Source organism: Oncorhynchus masou, chromosome 18 (assembly GCF_036934945.1).
Source record: "Oncorhynchus masou masou isolate Uvic2021 chromosome 18, UVic_Omas_1.1, whole genome shotgun sequence".
In the NCBI taxonomy this organism is placed as follows: Eukaryota; Metazoa; Chordata; class Actinopteri; order Salmoniformes; family Salmonidae; genus Oncorhynchus; species Oncorhynchus masou.
Genome location: NC_088229.1, coordinates 65,227,027 through 65,243,740, shown reverse-complemented (window position 1 = coordinate 65,243,740; position 16,714 = coordinate 65,227,027).

Below are 16,714 nucleotides of genomic sequence, written 5' to 3'. Positions count from 1 at the left end.
GTTAAGCATTGCACTGTTTATGACTTCAAGCCTATCAACTCCCGAGATGAGGCTGGTGTAACCGAAGTGGCTAGCTAGCTCTGAGCCTGTGGTTGTTCCCCTTGCTCTGAGCCTGTGGTTGTTCCCCTTGCTCTGCATGGGTAACGCGGCTTCGAGGGTGGCTGTTGTCGTTGTGTTCCTGGTTCGAGCCCAGGGAGGAGCGAGGAGAGGGATGGAAGCTATACACTGGCAGTACTAAAGTGCCTATAAGAACATCCAATAGTCAAAGGTTAATGAAATACAAATGGTATAGAGAGAAATAGTCCTATAATTCCTATAATAACTACAACCTAAAACTTCTTACCTGGGAATATTGAAGACTCATGTTAAAAGGAACCACCAGCTTTCATATGTTCTCATGTTCTGAGCAAGGAACTGAAACGTTAGCTTTCTTACATGGCACTTTTACTTTCCCCTCCAACACTTTGTTTTTGCATTATTTAAACCAAATTGAACATGTTTCATTATTTATTTGAGGCTAAATTGATTTTATTGATGTAATATATTAAGTTAAAATAAGTGTTCATTCAGTATTATTGTAATTGTCATTATTACAAATAAATAAATAAAATCGGCCGATTAATCGCTATCGGCTTTTTTGGTCCTCCAATAATAAGTATCGGTATCGCCGCTGAAAAATCATAATCGGTCGACCTCTAGTTGAGACTGAACAAATGAAAAACAAAACAGCTCAGCAAGTAACTACCTGCTACGACCTGAAGATCAATGATTCAACCTTTTTTTTTGAGTTCCCAGTTATTTTGAAATCACCATGAATCCAGAGAATGCCAGACTTTGATTACAACATTTTCCCATGAAGGAACGCCGCGCCATCTTCCTGTTCAAGTGAGCACAGCACAACAAGGTGAGTCCAAAAATGTATTGTATGCTGCTGCATAAATTATGTAATATGCCAGGGAGATACAGTATGTATGCTGTAGCTAAGAAAATAATGTTAAGTGTATGTTGTGTAATAAGATGTTAGTAGCCCATGCGCCTCACCCTAATAATTTGGTCTATTTAGCCCTCTTAATTTCACCTACTGTTCTGACTTGGTGGTGCACATGTAGCCTATAACCTGCTTTCGAGAAATGTAATCATCTAATATTGTAAGAGCTTTCATTGGCTGCTTATATGCCCCCTTTATTTATCCTATGGTTCTGACTTGGTGTACAGGGAGAACACTAAGAACAGCCCATGTTCTGAATTCTGTTGCTTTACATTTCAAAAGGGCTTAACAAATAGTTATATTGACTAAGTACGTCCTAGCTCGCTCATTGTCTTAATCAAAATTACGGATTGCCTCTTATCCGCTTGTCGTCCCCTTATGCCATAGTTTGTACATCTCAATTGTTATTACAAACCACATTTATTGAAGCAAGTCAGCCAAATCAGCTATATGTTTTTTTTAAAGGCAGTAAATGAGGCTGAATGAACTGTTTCACTGCCAGACAAGGCTACGTTGATAGATTACATTACATTACATTTAAGTCATTTAGCAGACGCTAGCCAGGTGTAGTAGTGGTAAGATGTTGGAACTGCTGTTTGGACAGCTTTATGTAGGCCCTATCAGTTTGTGGGCACCGTTTGTCACCGTTACATGATGACCACAAAATAAATGTAAACATACATGTTATTCAATTATTGCACGCACACTGCTCGCGCGCGCCAACGAGTGTCTGCGTTGCCAAGCGCTAAAATAGAAGTCAGTTTTATTTGTGACGCTGAACGACGTGCAAGTCCTGCCTCTCCCATCTCCTCTTTGGTTTATAGAAGCAGATACCCACGTGCCATCTCCTCATTGCTTATACCCACGTGGGTGATTGAAAATGAACTGAGGTCGGTCGGTCATCGTGGTAACTATGAAAGTTAGTTGCCAATCACCTTATAAAGTCCAAAGAAGAAAAAGGAGCCTGGAAGGAGGAGAGATGAGTAGAAACGATTCGGTTGACCATTTTTTGTGTGGATTAATTGTCAGAGTAGTGGACCTTCTGCATTTCAGGTCAATGTCTATGTCCCAGGACAAATTAGCTACCAATAGCAAGCTACCTAGCTAAATAGGACATATTAGCGAGCAACTACAAGCTAGCTAGCTAGCTAAATTGCCATAAATGTTTAATGCTTTTTGACCTGTCCCCAAATTAATATAATTAGTTCAGAGTTTGTTTTAATATTTCAACCTGCATGTCGTGATTGCGTTTGGTGTAGGGGGACAAAATCAATTGGGCATGGTGTTAGACTGCTTTGCCACTCGGGAGCCCACAATACCATATGTTGTCTCAGAAGAAGATGGGCCCTTTATACAATGAACATATGTCTGTGTGTGAGGCCAAGCCAGAATCATCGCTATCTGCCTAGTGTCTAGGACAAAGTAAAGACTCCCTTCTCACCGATTCACCCCTCCTCTCCCCCTTATTCCTTAAGTCCCCCATTCCATCAATACTGGCTGTCTGGCAGGCTGACCTCCCCTCATTATTCTGGAGCCATTATCTCGTCACAAGGTCACAGTCATGCTACAGGGTCTGCTATATTTCGGCCCCTATTCTCTTTTGACAGACCCATATATGTTACAGCGGGGCCAGCGCTTTCATTCTGCCACCGAATCCCCTTTCGCTCTGTCCTGATTGGCTGTCTGACATACCACAACTGAATGCATGATATTACATATCTGGCCTGATCATTCTCGACCCTGGCCATGAACACACTCTCTGGGGGTGTCTCGGGGTTAGTGCAAAAAACACATTTCCATTTCACACGTTCATTTAATACACACTTGTGCATGTGTGAAATAGGACAAATATAAGCACCCACCAAATTTTTATTATTATTATTATATAAATATGTACAGTATGTCCTGCGTTATATTAATTCCAGTAATATGTAAAGAAGATAACATAAATACTGTAAACATTCAAAAAATGTATCTTGTGTACATGTGCGATACAAACACATGCAATCGCACACACACACACACACACACACACACACACACACACACACACACACACACACACACACACACACACACACACACACACACACACACACACACACACACACACACACACGCACACACACGCATACTTATAAATAAAAAAATCACACGGATGCTGGAATTCCAGCCCTTGTGGGAAAAATCCACTCAACCTGTCTTTTGGTATTATTTTCAGTAGTCCACTGTTGATACAGTCCCAACATGTCTTGCATGTCAGTAGTCAAGTTTTCAAGATATTGGACTTCCAAGAAGCAAAGTGTCACTTGCCACATCATCATAAAAAATATACCACAAGATAGTTTGTGGGTGGATTATTCCTTTAAATCACATTAGAAAGTCTGGATGGTAAATGAGAGAGCTGGTTGGGCCTCAGTGAGAACAAAAAGAGTTAAAAGGCTTTCATCAGACAAGCCAAACCCGGCTTAACTGCCTTTAGTACAATAAACCGGATTGACATCAGATAACCCACATTAACAGCGGCGGAGATAGAGAGTTTTAGTCCAACAACAGAGTAATAAGTATCTTTACAACCAGCCTATTATTAAATACCATCTGGTCTTCCTGCGTGAGTTGACCACGGTCGCCTGCCCTGGCTGAAGGGACCATGTCGTTTCAGACTGGCCTGTTTCTCCTATGTGTTCCAGTTCCACACTGGTCAGCTGTTACATAAAACAACGACGCACAGCGCTCTGGGCATGTGTTCAGAGGATATGTTAAAGTATACCACTGATAATGGAGTCACTGGGGGAAAAGGATGTCTTTATATGGTCACAAAGAGGAGTCCCAGTCACTAGTCCATTACTACAGGTCTGAGAACAGACGGCTCTCTCAGGCCGGGGACAAGAGGGGAACAATGTATGCATTTAGCCCTCTGCCCCCTCATGTGTCCTCTCTCTCCTCTCTGCTGTTGAGTGGATAGAGGAGGCTACACACTGCTAGTAGTACCAGTGATGTTGTGGGGACAACACAGACACTAACCCTCCCTCTACAGGAGAAAGGGTAAGGGAAGGAGGGAGCATGGGGGCTGGGGTGCATGGAGTCACGTGACCTGTGCTCCAAATCCAGGAGTCCTGAGGGAAGGACTCCTCCCTACTGTTCAGGGACAGAGAGTCTTAAAAAAGAGTCACAATCGCCTTTTTCTACTGTCATCTCGTACAAACACCAAGTAAGTGGAGCTGATTATTATAATTTTTTAAATCATTGTAATTGTCTAAATGACAACAAAAAAATCACTGTATAAGGGTTTCAGAGTAAGCAAAGAAATGTTGGTGTGTGTGTGTCCCTGTGTGGCATGCACATGTGTGTATGTATCTGTGTGTATGCGCGCCCATGTGTGTGTGTGTGTGTGTGTGTGTTTGTGTGTGTGTGTGTACTTATGCGTAGGGGGATGGAGTCTCCTCGTGCTGCCTGGCTGGCTGCAGCTGGGGGTTAACCCACTTTTCCAGGAACCCCATGGCTACCTCTTCTCTCTCTACACCCCCCCCCCCCCTTCCCCATCACACTCCACCCCCCGCACTGGCAGTTTAGCATCCCTAATCCCTGTCTGCATCACTCCAACTGCAGCCGCCGACCCCCTCCTCCACCCGTCCCCAAAAAACAACTCTCGCCTTCAGGTAGCTCTCACTCCTCCATCAGACGTTGTGGATATTATGAGGATTCTGTGTTATGAACTATAGCCCGTTACCGTATATGTGATTGAATATTATCAACTCTAACAATATCGGAGAGGAAACTTGGATGAACTGCTGGGGGTGGAGGGGAGGGATAGCATTTGGTTGCAGTGAGGATGAATATCTGTGGAACATCTGTGGAACAGCTAAAGGAGATGCTTTGCTCGTTTTCTCATGAGCCCTGGGCAGAACAAGGCTAAGCACAGTTCCTCTCCCCATCTCAGCTCTCTCTCCTCAATGGCTGGTGTTTGTCTAAATTCTTAAGGGTCTTCGGACCAGCCCACACCAGCCCTGACACACAGGACAAGAGCAGGAAGTCAGTCCAGAGGTTTCATGTGTGATCAAAGCTAGCCCTGATAAGCCTCATATTTGTACCAAACCCCAATTATTTTCAAATGGCTTTCATTCCAGCTAGGTAAATAATGTCTCAGTGTTCCGCCAGTACTTCCAACCCGTCCATCCCCCCTCACACTTTCCCCTATTACATCAATAGAGGGAAAGGGAAAGTTGAGAATCTAGATTTCTCCACAGGATAATTAATTTGCTGGGTATTAATGCTGATTTCAAAGGAGTGTGTGTTATAATATTAATGCTCTCAGGGGGCCTTACATCAAAAGCTCAAATACTTCATTCATGATGACAAGAAAGTCAGCCACATGGAGGGAGTGAGGGAGCTTCGCTCTTTGATTCTCCCTCTTTCCATGTTACAGTCCAGTAACAACATTGTTATTCTGGACTTGTCTCATTGTAAATAAGATTTCCAGTCTACTAAAAGCCATATTCTTCTTGTCATGTCTTATGAAACCCAACACCTTTTCCCTTTTCCATAAGAAGGCGGTGAGATCAAGTGGCCAAGAGTCCCTCTTTATCCCGAGTGGAGCAGCAGCCAAAGGCACTGCATCTCAGTGCAAGAGGCGTCACTACAGTCCCTGATTCGAATCCAGGCTGCATCACCTCTGGCCGAGATTGGCAGTCCCATAGGGCGTCGCACAATTGGCCCAGCATTGCCGGGGTAGGCCGTCATTGGAAATACACATTTGTTCTTAACTGACTTGACTAGTTAAATACAGATTAAAAAAATACAAAAATCCCATTATTACGACATGCCCACACTATGAGAAGGAAATCGCACAGGCTTTTCTCATATAAAATATACTGAACAAAAATATCAGCGCAAAATGTAAAGTGTTGATCCCATGTTTCATGAGCTGAAATAAAAGATACCAGAAATGTTCCATACCCCCAAAAAATCTTATTTCTGTCAAATATTATGCACAAATGTGTTTACATCCCTGTTAGTTGAATTTCTCCTTTGCTAAGATAATCCATCCACCTGACATGTTTGGCATATCAAGAAGCTGATTAAACAGCATGACCATTGCACAGGTGTGCCACTCTAAAATGTACAGTTTTGTCACACAACACAATGCCACAGATGTCTCAAGTTTTGAGGGAGCGTGCAATTGGCATACTGACTGCAGGAATGTCCACCTGAGTGGTTACCAGATCATTTTATGTTAATTTGTCTACCATAAGCCACCTACAATGTCATTTTAGAGAATTTAGCAGTAAATCCAACCAGTCTCACAACAGCAGGCCACGTGTAACCACGCCAGTCCAGGACCTCCAGATCAGGCTACTTTACCTGCAGGATTGTCTGAAACAAGCCACCCGGAATGCTGATGAAACTGAGGAGTATTTCTTTCTGTAATAAAGCCTTTTTGTGGGGGCAGACTCATTCTGATTGGCTGGGCCTGGCTCCCCAATGGGTGTCCTCTGGTCTGATTAAACAAAAATAGAACTCTTTGGCCATAATGACCATTGTTATGTTTGGAGGAAAAAGGGGGAGGCTTGCAAGCCGAAGAACACCATCCCAACCGTGACGCACGGCAGCATCATGTTGTGGGGGTGATTTGCTGCAGAAGGGACTGGTGCACTTCCCAAAATAGATAGCATCGTGAGGCAGGAAAATGATGTGGATATATTGAAGCAACATCTCAAGACCTCAGTCAGGAAGTTAAAGCTTGGTCGCAAATGGGTCTTCCAAATGGACAATGACCCCAAGCATACTTCCAATGTGACAAAATGGCTTAAGGACAACAAAGTCAAGTATTGGAGTGGCCATCACAAAGCCCTGACCTGAATCCTATAGAACATTTGTGGAGAGAACTGAAAGATCGTGTGAGAGCAAGGAGGCCTAAAAACCTGACTCAGTTACACCAGCTCTGTCAGGAGAAATGGGCCAAAATTCACCCAACTTATTGTGGGGAGCTTGTGGAAGGCTACCTGAAACATTTGACCCAAGTTAACAATTTAAGGGCAATGCAACCAAATACTAATTGAGTGTATGTAAACTTCTGACCCACTGGGAATATGATGAAATAAATATAAGCTGAAATAAATCCTTCTCTCTACTATTATTCTAACATTTCACATTCTTAAAATAAAGTGTTGATCCTAACTGATCTAAGACAGGGGATTTTTACCCAGGATTAAATGTCAGGAATTGTGAAAAACTGAGTTTAAGTGTACTTGGCTAAGATGTATGTAAACTTCTGACTTCAACTGTAAGTCTACACACATCCAGCTCTCCTCCAGTTCTGACAGAAATGTTTGGGAGATAATGGAGATTGCATATTCTCCCCGGACTGCCGAGGACCTACACAGTGGGAGGACGATAACAGTAAACAAGGCGAGGCTGAAAAAATAATATGCTGAAATCTGTTAGAGAAAAACTGGTCGGTGTGACGCAATTCGGTGACCTCTGTGCCTTTCCCACAGCCGTAAAACCCCCAGAGTCTAAAGGCCGGAGAAGGCCACTGTGGTGGGCAGACAGAATGCTCTCGCGCTCTCTCTCCATCACTAGCTTATGCTTTCACTCTCTGTCTCTGTTTTTATCTTTGTCTCTCGCTCCTTCTCTCTCTCTCTCTATCTCTGTGTCGCTTCCTCAATCTCTTTCTCTCTGTATCTCTGTCTTGCTCTCTCCATCAATTGATTGTTCTGTTTTGTTCTCTCTTTCTCCTTCTATCACTCGTTCTTCCTTTAGCTAGTTCCACAACTGCAAAACCAAAACCAACACTTCACTGCAAGGAATATGACCCAACAAACCCTGAAGCATAACTGATGCCTTTACGCATGGTGACCAATCAATCTCATTCAGGCTTCGATGGTAATGTACCAAAGTGCCTGATTGGTCTAGTGAGTAATAATGATTAATAATAATAATAATGTATTACATTTGTAAAGCATTATCATTATACAGAATAATCTCAAAGTGCATAAAATAAAAAACAAGGGACAAGGACACCAAGAATCCCACCTATCAACAGAAAGTCTTCCTAAAGAGAAAGATCTTTAGGCCTATTTTAAAAGAGCCCAGAGGCTGTGGTGCCTTCAGAGGTTCCAATGAGGGTATTCTAGAGGCTGTTGGCAGTCGAGCTGAAAGCTGAAAGTTTAGTCCTGGGTGCGTAGAGGAGCAGGCTATCGCTTGACTTGATGGTGCGGGTGGGTGGGTGTCGAGATGAGATGTGTCTCTCACCAGGTGCTGGGAGCACCAGGGGGGGGTTAATTCATATAGTTTGTATGCTAGACTGAGCGTTTCAGATTGTTTCAGACAGTTTCAGACATCATATCGAGCTAGACCAGCCCACGCCGTACTGCAGCTTACCACAAAACACTCGTGATCAACAAGGGATAGGCCTACTACAGAGAGCAAAAAGAGAAGATCTTGTTCTGACGTTTGTAGCGAAGAGAAATGGAAAGAAACAGACAAGGGAGGCAGGAACTAAGGGAGAGAATAAGAGAGAGAGAGTTTATTGTATCAACAGCACTGTATCAAACTATTTGCATCAGCAAAGCTCTTGAAATGTTCTTTTCCGTTTGTGACTCGCTCTAAGTGCATGTATACTTTATATATGGACCAAAAATATAGCAATTAATGTGTATATATGAAATGTGTATATATATATATATATATTCTTCAGTGATCTTTACAATATCCCAAGCTGTTTCACATGCTTCCTTTAAGGGTTAAACTCGTCACAGGTTTGACCTTTCACTTTCTCACCTCAGAATAGAGATTGTGGCCGAACATGAACACATGCCAGATGACACAGAAAGAGTTTCCTGTCTTTGTGGGAAGATGACAAGTGAGTGTGTGTGTATGTGCATGTGTGCACATCTTAATGTGGGTGTGTGCAAGAGAGAAGGAGAGGGGAAAACTGTGAAGTCAGTGGACTAAATCATTCTTCATAGCTGTGAAACATGCTTATTCTCATGGACTCACAAACATGCGTGTTAGAGTTGCTGTAAAATCAGTTTGAAACAGTCTGGCACTCAAACCACATTTGAACGATCACATATCCCAATTTTTCATTGGAGTCACAAACCATGTGATATAATGGAAGGTTGAGCATTTCCTGTCAGCTTTATGGGAAGTATAGCTTGCATTGTCTGTGTTGAGATGAACTAGTGAACAAAATGTTCCCGTACACATTCAGTTTGTGTATCAACAACTCTAATTATTTGCAAAGATTAGATTCAGAGTCCTTGACCCATCGTTGTCACTTTTCCACCACAAAGGCCAGATTGTAAATTGATGTGCTGATGCCAACTTGAGCAACCAGAGCTGCCAAAAGTCCATAATAACAAACTCAAGACAACACGCTGAATTTACAAGTCTGTAAACTTCCTTTGATGGTGTTCTTCTCAATAGAATAGCAGCAAAGTACCTACAGTTGAAGTTGGAAGTTTACATTAACTTAGGTTGGTGTTTTCAACCACCACACAAATTTCTTGCTAACAAACAGTAGTTTTGGCAAGTCGGGTAGGACATCTACTTTGTGCATGACACAAGTCATTTTTCCAACAATTGTTAACAGGCAGATTATTTCACTGATAATTCACGGGATCACAATTCCAGTGGGTCAGAAGTTTACATACACGAAGTTGACTGTGCCTTTAAACAGCTTGGAAAATTCCAGAAAATGATGTCATGGCTTGAGAAGCTTTTGATAGGCTAATTGACATCATTTGAGTTAATTGGAGGTGTACCTGTGGATGTATTTCAAGGCCTACCTTCAAACTCAGTGCCTCTTTGCTTGACATCATGGGAAAATCAAAAGAAATCAGCCAAGACCTCAGAATTTTTTTTGTAGACCTCCACAAGTCTGGTTCATCCTTGGGAGCAATTTCCAAATGCCACGTTCATCTGTACAAACAAAAGTACGCAAGTATAAACACCATGGGACCACGCAGCCGTCATACCGCTCAGGAAGTCTCCTAGAGATGAACGTACTTTGGTGCAAAAGCGCAACTCAATCCCAGAACAACAGCAAAGGACCTTGTGAAGATGTTGGAGGAAACAGGTACAAAAGTATCTATATCCACAGTAAAACAAGTCCTATATTGACATAACCTTAAAGGCTGCTCAGCAAGGTAGAAACCACTGCTCCAAAACCGCCATAAAGAAGCCAGACTATGGTTTACAACTGCACGTGGGGACAAAGATTGTACTTTTTGGAGAAATGTCCTCTGGTCTGATGAAACAAAAATAGAACTGTTTGGCCATAATGACCATCGTTATGTTTGGAGGAAAAAGGGGGAGGCTTGCAAGCCGAAGAATACCATCCCAACCGTGAAGCACTGGGGTGGTAGCATCATGTTGTGGGGATCTTACTGGTGCGCCCAACATATTGAGTCTTAATGAGTTAAGATTAGATGAAACAGAGATAAATTATTAAGGTATTAAATGTATTATTAATGAAGTAGGAATATTAATGCTGCAATTAAAAAAGTCACAATAATTCCAAAAAGTGTCCCAGTCAGAAGTAATGAGTGACTAGACTGGACTGAGTAGCTAGCAGCTCTATGCACCCTCCCCTCCCCCACTCCTCTGTAATCAAATGTCAATGCAGGGCAGTTTTCACAGATTTTGTCCTCTTTCTCCCAAAGTCTAAAGTTCAAAGCTGTTACAGATGCATAACCGGGGAAGGCTGTTGTGGGTGTAGTATTCGCCGTGCAAGTTTAATCTGTGCTGAAAGGCTTAGCATCACAACAGACTACCCTGGCCTGCGAGCCCTGTCAGCGGCTGGGCCAGACCAGTGTGTGTGTGTGTGTGTATAGGGCGCTGTCAGGTCAGGGGCCGCTTTTATCAAGCCCCCTGATTAATTATCTGACCCACTCTATTGGCACAGCTGAGGGAGATCCAATAACAATGTAGGGCTAAGAGCATTTCATCCACAAGCAGCTAGGATGAGAGGGAATACTGATACAGTGCACTTTAATACTACAGTACACAATAATACTACAGTACATTATAATACTAGAGTACACTATACTATTATACTACAGTACGCTATAATTTCTAGAATGCACTAATACTACCAGAGTACACTAAAATACTCTTCTACAGTACACTGTAATACAATTCTACAGCTCACAATAATACTACAGTACACTATAATACTAGAGTACACTATAATATTATACTACAGTACAATATAATACTATGCCACAGTTAACTATAATACAACAGTACACTATAATACTACAGTACACTATGCTAGTATACTATGGTACACTATAATACCAGAGTACACTATACTACCAAAGTACACTATAATACTATACCACAGTATACTATAATATTACGGCACACTATAATACTACAGTACACTATAATACTATACTACAGTACACAATAATACTAGAGTACACTACTACTACAGTATACTATAATACGATACTACAGTACACTATACAACAGTACACTATAATACTGCAGTACACTATAATGCTAGAGCACACTGTACCACTATAGTACACTATACTACTATACTACAGTACACTATACTACTATAGTACACTTGAATACACAGTACACTAAATAATATATATTAATATTATAGTACACTACAATACTACAGTATAATAGAATACTATGCTACAGAACACTATACCACTATAGGACACTATACTGCTAGAGTACACTATACAACTACAGTACACTGTACTACGATACTACAGTACACTATAATACTACAGTACAATATACTATAATATTACAGTACATTACAATACTACAGTACACTATAATAGCACAGCTTACCATAATACTACAGCACACTTTAAAACTACAGCCCATTATAATACTACAGTGCACTATAATACCAGAGTATTCTATACTACTACAGTACACTATAATAGTAGAGTACACTATAATATTAATTTACACTATAATACCACAGTCCAATATAATACTACAGTGTACTATAATACTACAATATACTATAATACTACAGTCCACTGTACTACTAGAGTACATTATACTAATACAGTGCACTATAATACTATGGTCCACTATAAAACTACTGTATACTACAACAGTACAGTAAATTATATTATTGCAGTACACAATACTATTATACTATGTTACGCTATAATACTAGAGTATACTATACTACCAAAGTACACTATAATACCACAGTACACTGCAATGCCACAGTACAATTTAATACTTCAGTACACCAGTAATACTATACTACAGTACACTATAATACTATAGTACACTATACTACTAGAGTACACTATAAAACTACAGTGCACTATACTGTAGTACACTACACTACAGTACACTAGAATACTATGCTACAGTGCACTATACTACTATAGCACACTATACTACTAGAGAACACTATAAAACTACAGTACACTATATTATAATACACTATTCTACAGTAATACACTACACTGTACTACTACACTACAGTAGACTATAATACTACTGTATGCTATAATACAATATTATAGTACACTACAATACTACAGTACACTATAATAGCACAGTATACTATAATACTGCAGTACACTTTAAAACTACAGTCCATTATAATACTACAGTCCACTGTAATACCAGAGTATTCTATACTACTACAGTACACTATAATACTAGAGTATACTATAATACTACATTACACTATAATACCACAGTCCAATATAACACTACAGTGTGCTATAATACTACAGTATACTATAATACTACAGTCTGGTGTAATACTAGAGTATACTGAAATACTACATTACACTATAATACAGTACATTATACTACTACAGGGCACTATATTCAACGGTCCACTATAATTCTACTGTATACTACAATACCACAGTACACTATAATACTACAGTACACTATACTAGTATATTATGGTACACTCCAATACTACAGTACACTTTAATACTTCCGTACACTAGTAATACTATACTACAGTACACTACTACCACAGTACACCACAATACTATACTACAGTACACTATAATACTATAGTACACTATGATGCTAAAGTACACTGTACTACTATACTACAGTACACTATACAACCACAGTACACTTGAATTCTACAATACACTAAATAGTATACTACAGTACACTAATATTACAGTACACTAAAATACTACAGTACACTATACTACTACAGCACACTATACTACTAGAGTACACTATAAAACTACAGTACACTATACTATAGTACACTATACTACAGTACACTATAATACTACACTACACTATGATAATATATTACCCTATAATACTACAGCACACTATAATACAATATTACAGTACACTACAATACTACAGTACACTATAATAGCACAGTATACTATAATATTACAGTACACTACAATACTACAGTACACTATAATAACACGGTATACTATAATACTACAGTACACTTTAAAACTACAGCCCATTATACTACTACAGTCCACTATAATACCAGAATATTATATACTACTACAGTACACTATAATACTAGAGTATACTATAATACCACATTACACTATAATACCACAGTCCAGTATAATACTACAGTCCACTGTAATACTACAGGCCACTATAGTACTACAGTACACTTTAATACTACAGTACACTATGTTTCTACAGTTCACTGTAATATCACAGTACGCAGTATTATAGTACTAAAGTATACTGTGTGTATCTGAGACTGGGCAAAAAGAAAACCGGCAGTCACAGAGATATGCCACAAAAAGACTTGAATGACAAAATTATTTAAAAGAGTGAAATACATCAGCCTCGACTATATTTTACCTTAATTTAACTAGCCAAGTCAGTTAAGAACAAATTCTTATTTTCAATGATGGCCTAGGAACAGTGGGTTAACTGCGTGTTCAGGGGCAGAACAACAGATTTGTACCTTGTCAGCTCGGGGGTTTGAACTCGGAACCTTCAGGTTACAAGTCCAACGCTCTAACCACTAGGCTATAACTAATACAGTATAACTTTGTAACATCAACAGTGCAGTTCAAGAAGAGTTAAGAAAATAAACTAAAGTGAACAATAATACATTAAAATAACAATAAAGAGGCTATATACAGGGGGTACCGGTACCGAGTCAGGGTGCGGGGGTACATGAAGGTAGGGGTGAAGTGACTATGCATAGATAATAAACAGCGAGTAGAAGCAGTGTACAAAACAAATGGGGGTGTATCAATGTAAATATTCCGGTGGCCATTTGATTAGTTGTTCAGCAGTCTTATGGCTTGGAGGTAGAAGCTGTTAGCGGAGCCTTTTGGTCCTAGACTTGGCGCTCTGGTACCTCTTGCGTGTGGTAGCAGAGAAAACAGTCTATGACTTAGGTGACTGGAGTCGCTGAACATTTTTGGGGCTTTCCTCTGACACTGCCTAGATGGCAGGAAGCTTGGCCCCAGTGATATACTGGGCCGTATGCACTACCCTCTGTAGCGCCTTACGGTCAGATGCCGAGCAGTTGCCATAGCAGGTGGTGATGCAACTGGTCAGGATGCTCTCGAAGGTGCAACTGTAGAACTTTTTGAGAATTCGGGGACCCATTACAAATCTTTTCAGTCTCCTGAGGGGGAAAAGGTGTTGTCATGCTATCTTCACGAATGTCTTGGTGTGTTTGCACCATGATAGTTTGAAACTTGAAACTCTTGACCCGCTCCACTACAGCCCCGTCGATGTTAATGGGGGCCTGTCCAGCCCAACGTTTCCTGTAGTCCACGATCAGCTCCTTTGTCTTGTTCACATTGAGGGAGAGGTTGTTGTCCTGGCACCACACTGCCAGGTCTCTGACCTCCTCCCTATAGGCTGTCTCATTGTTGTCGGTGATCAGGCCTACCACTGTTGTGTTGTAAGCAACTTAATGATGGTGTTGGAGTCGTGTTTGGCAACGCTGTCGTGGATGAACAGGGAGAACAGGATGGAACTAGTACACACCCCTGAGGGGCCCCAGTGTTGAGGATCAGCGTGGCAGACTTGTTGTCGCCTACCCTTACCACCAGGGGGCGGCCCGTCAGGAAGAGGGAGGTGTTTAGTCCCAGGGACCTTAGCTTAGTGATGAGCTTCGTGGGCACTATGGTGTTGAACGCTGAGCTGTAGTCAATGAACAGCATTCCCACATAGGTGTTTCTTTTGTCCAGGTGGGAAAGGGCAGTGTGGAGTGCGACTGAGATTGCATCATCTGTGGATCTGTTGGGGCGTTATGCGAATTGGAGTGGGTCTAAGGTATCCGGGAGGATGCAAAGTATAACTTTGTAATAATTAAGGACTATTGGTTTGTGTGTGTGTGTTGTGTTAATGGAGGTCTGTAAGTACAATATGGCTATGAATGGGAGTAGGTAGAGGTGGTCCCTAACCACTGATCTAGGATCAAATAGGTTTCACCCCTTTAATGGATAACCGTGATCTGCCTCTAGTTAACTTCTAAAAGGAAAGTGTTGCTACAGTACATTCAACATTTCCTTCTGGTTTGGGAACCTCTTACTCAAGAGCAGAGATGTTTTGGTGATATTCTACTCTGGTGTGTTTCGTGTCTTGTGTTTTGTGTTTTAATAAACAATAATGAACAACTTAGGTTATAGTGAACACAAGGACAATGTAATAGATATAATGCATTTTATTTTCAATAACAAGCACACGCAAATAAATAAATGTAACAGCATGCAATAAAAGGTAGTTGAAATCAGTAGTCTTGCAGTTGAGTTGATGCTAATCAGGCCCTCTGTCTCTTCTGATCGGTTCCCTCAGGCTCTGAACTTCGTGGGCAAAGGGCCGATTCCCGTGTCGTCTTCCGGGTAACCCTGGTCACACTTGAGGCAAGGACACAGTCACTGTCCTTATCTGACCAACTCTTTTATTTTATTTGACCTTTATTTAAAAATATAAATAATGCACTTAATTTTAAGCACTTTATTCAAGTCACCCAAGTGCACTTGTACATAGGAGAGAGCACACAAAAGCAAGAAAATGACAACTTAAAAAATAGAGCAAAACAGAATATATACAGAATAGTTTCTTCCAGAATGTGCTTGAAGGTGGCACTGCCTCGTTCTCTTCCAGGGGACCCATGGTGGCACCATAGGGATGAGAATTCTGATTGTGTGGTTCTCTGCTGAGAGAACCTTGGAACAATAGAGGTGTTCTCTGGTGAGTCTTCTGGCTGGGGACTGCCTGGTCAGGATACTGCTGTGGCTGACTCCCCGTTCATTGGCACCACCACAGGGACAATAAGGACACAGTATATATATATATATATATCCCATTTAGCAGACGCTTTTGTCCAAAGCGACTTACAAGTCGGCTGGGGCCACTACTTTTACATATGGGTGGCCCCAGTGGGAAGTCAGGCCCTCTGGTCAGACACATAGCCACATTTGTAGTCAGACTCGTAAATCAGACTAATTTTCAAAGTGATAGTAGCCCACCTCTCGGGACTCCTTTGGCTGGTCTTCTGACTCAGAGGTGGACACATAGCCATAGTCGCCCAAATCAGTCAGAGTTAGTCAGACTCAACCTTATCAGACAGAGTCGGACACGTAGCCAAAGTTATAGTGACGATCCAAATTTGTTCAAGGTGTCTCAAAACAATGTGTCTTCTCAGAAGGTGTGGTTATTTTTGAGGAGAATATTGAATCTCTGGAATGTTGGGACGTAGAATCCTATTGATGGTTTCCATGGCAAACCAAGTTGATT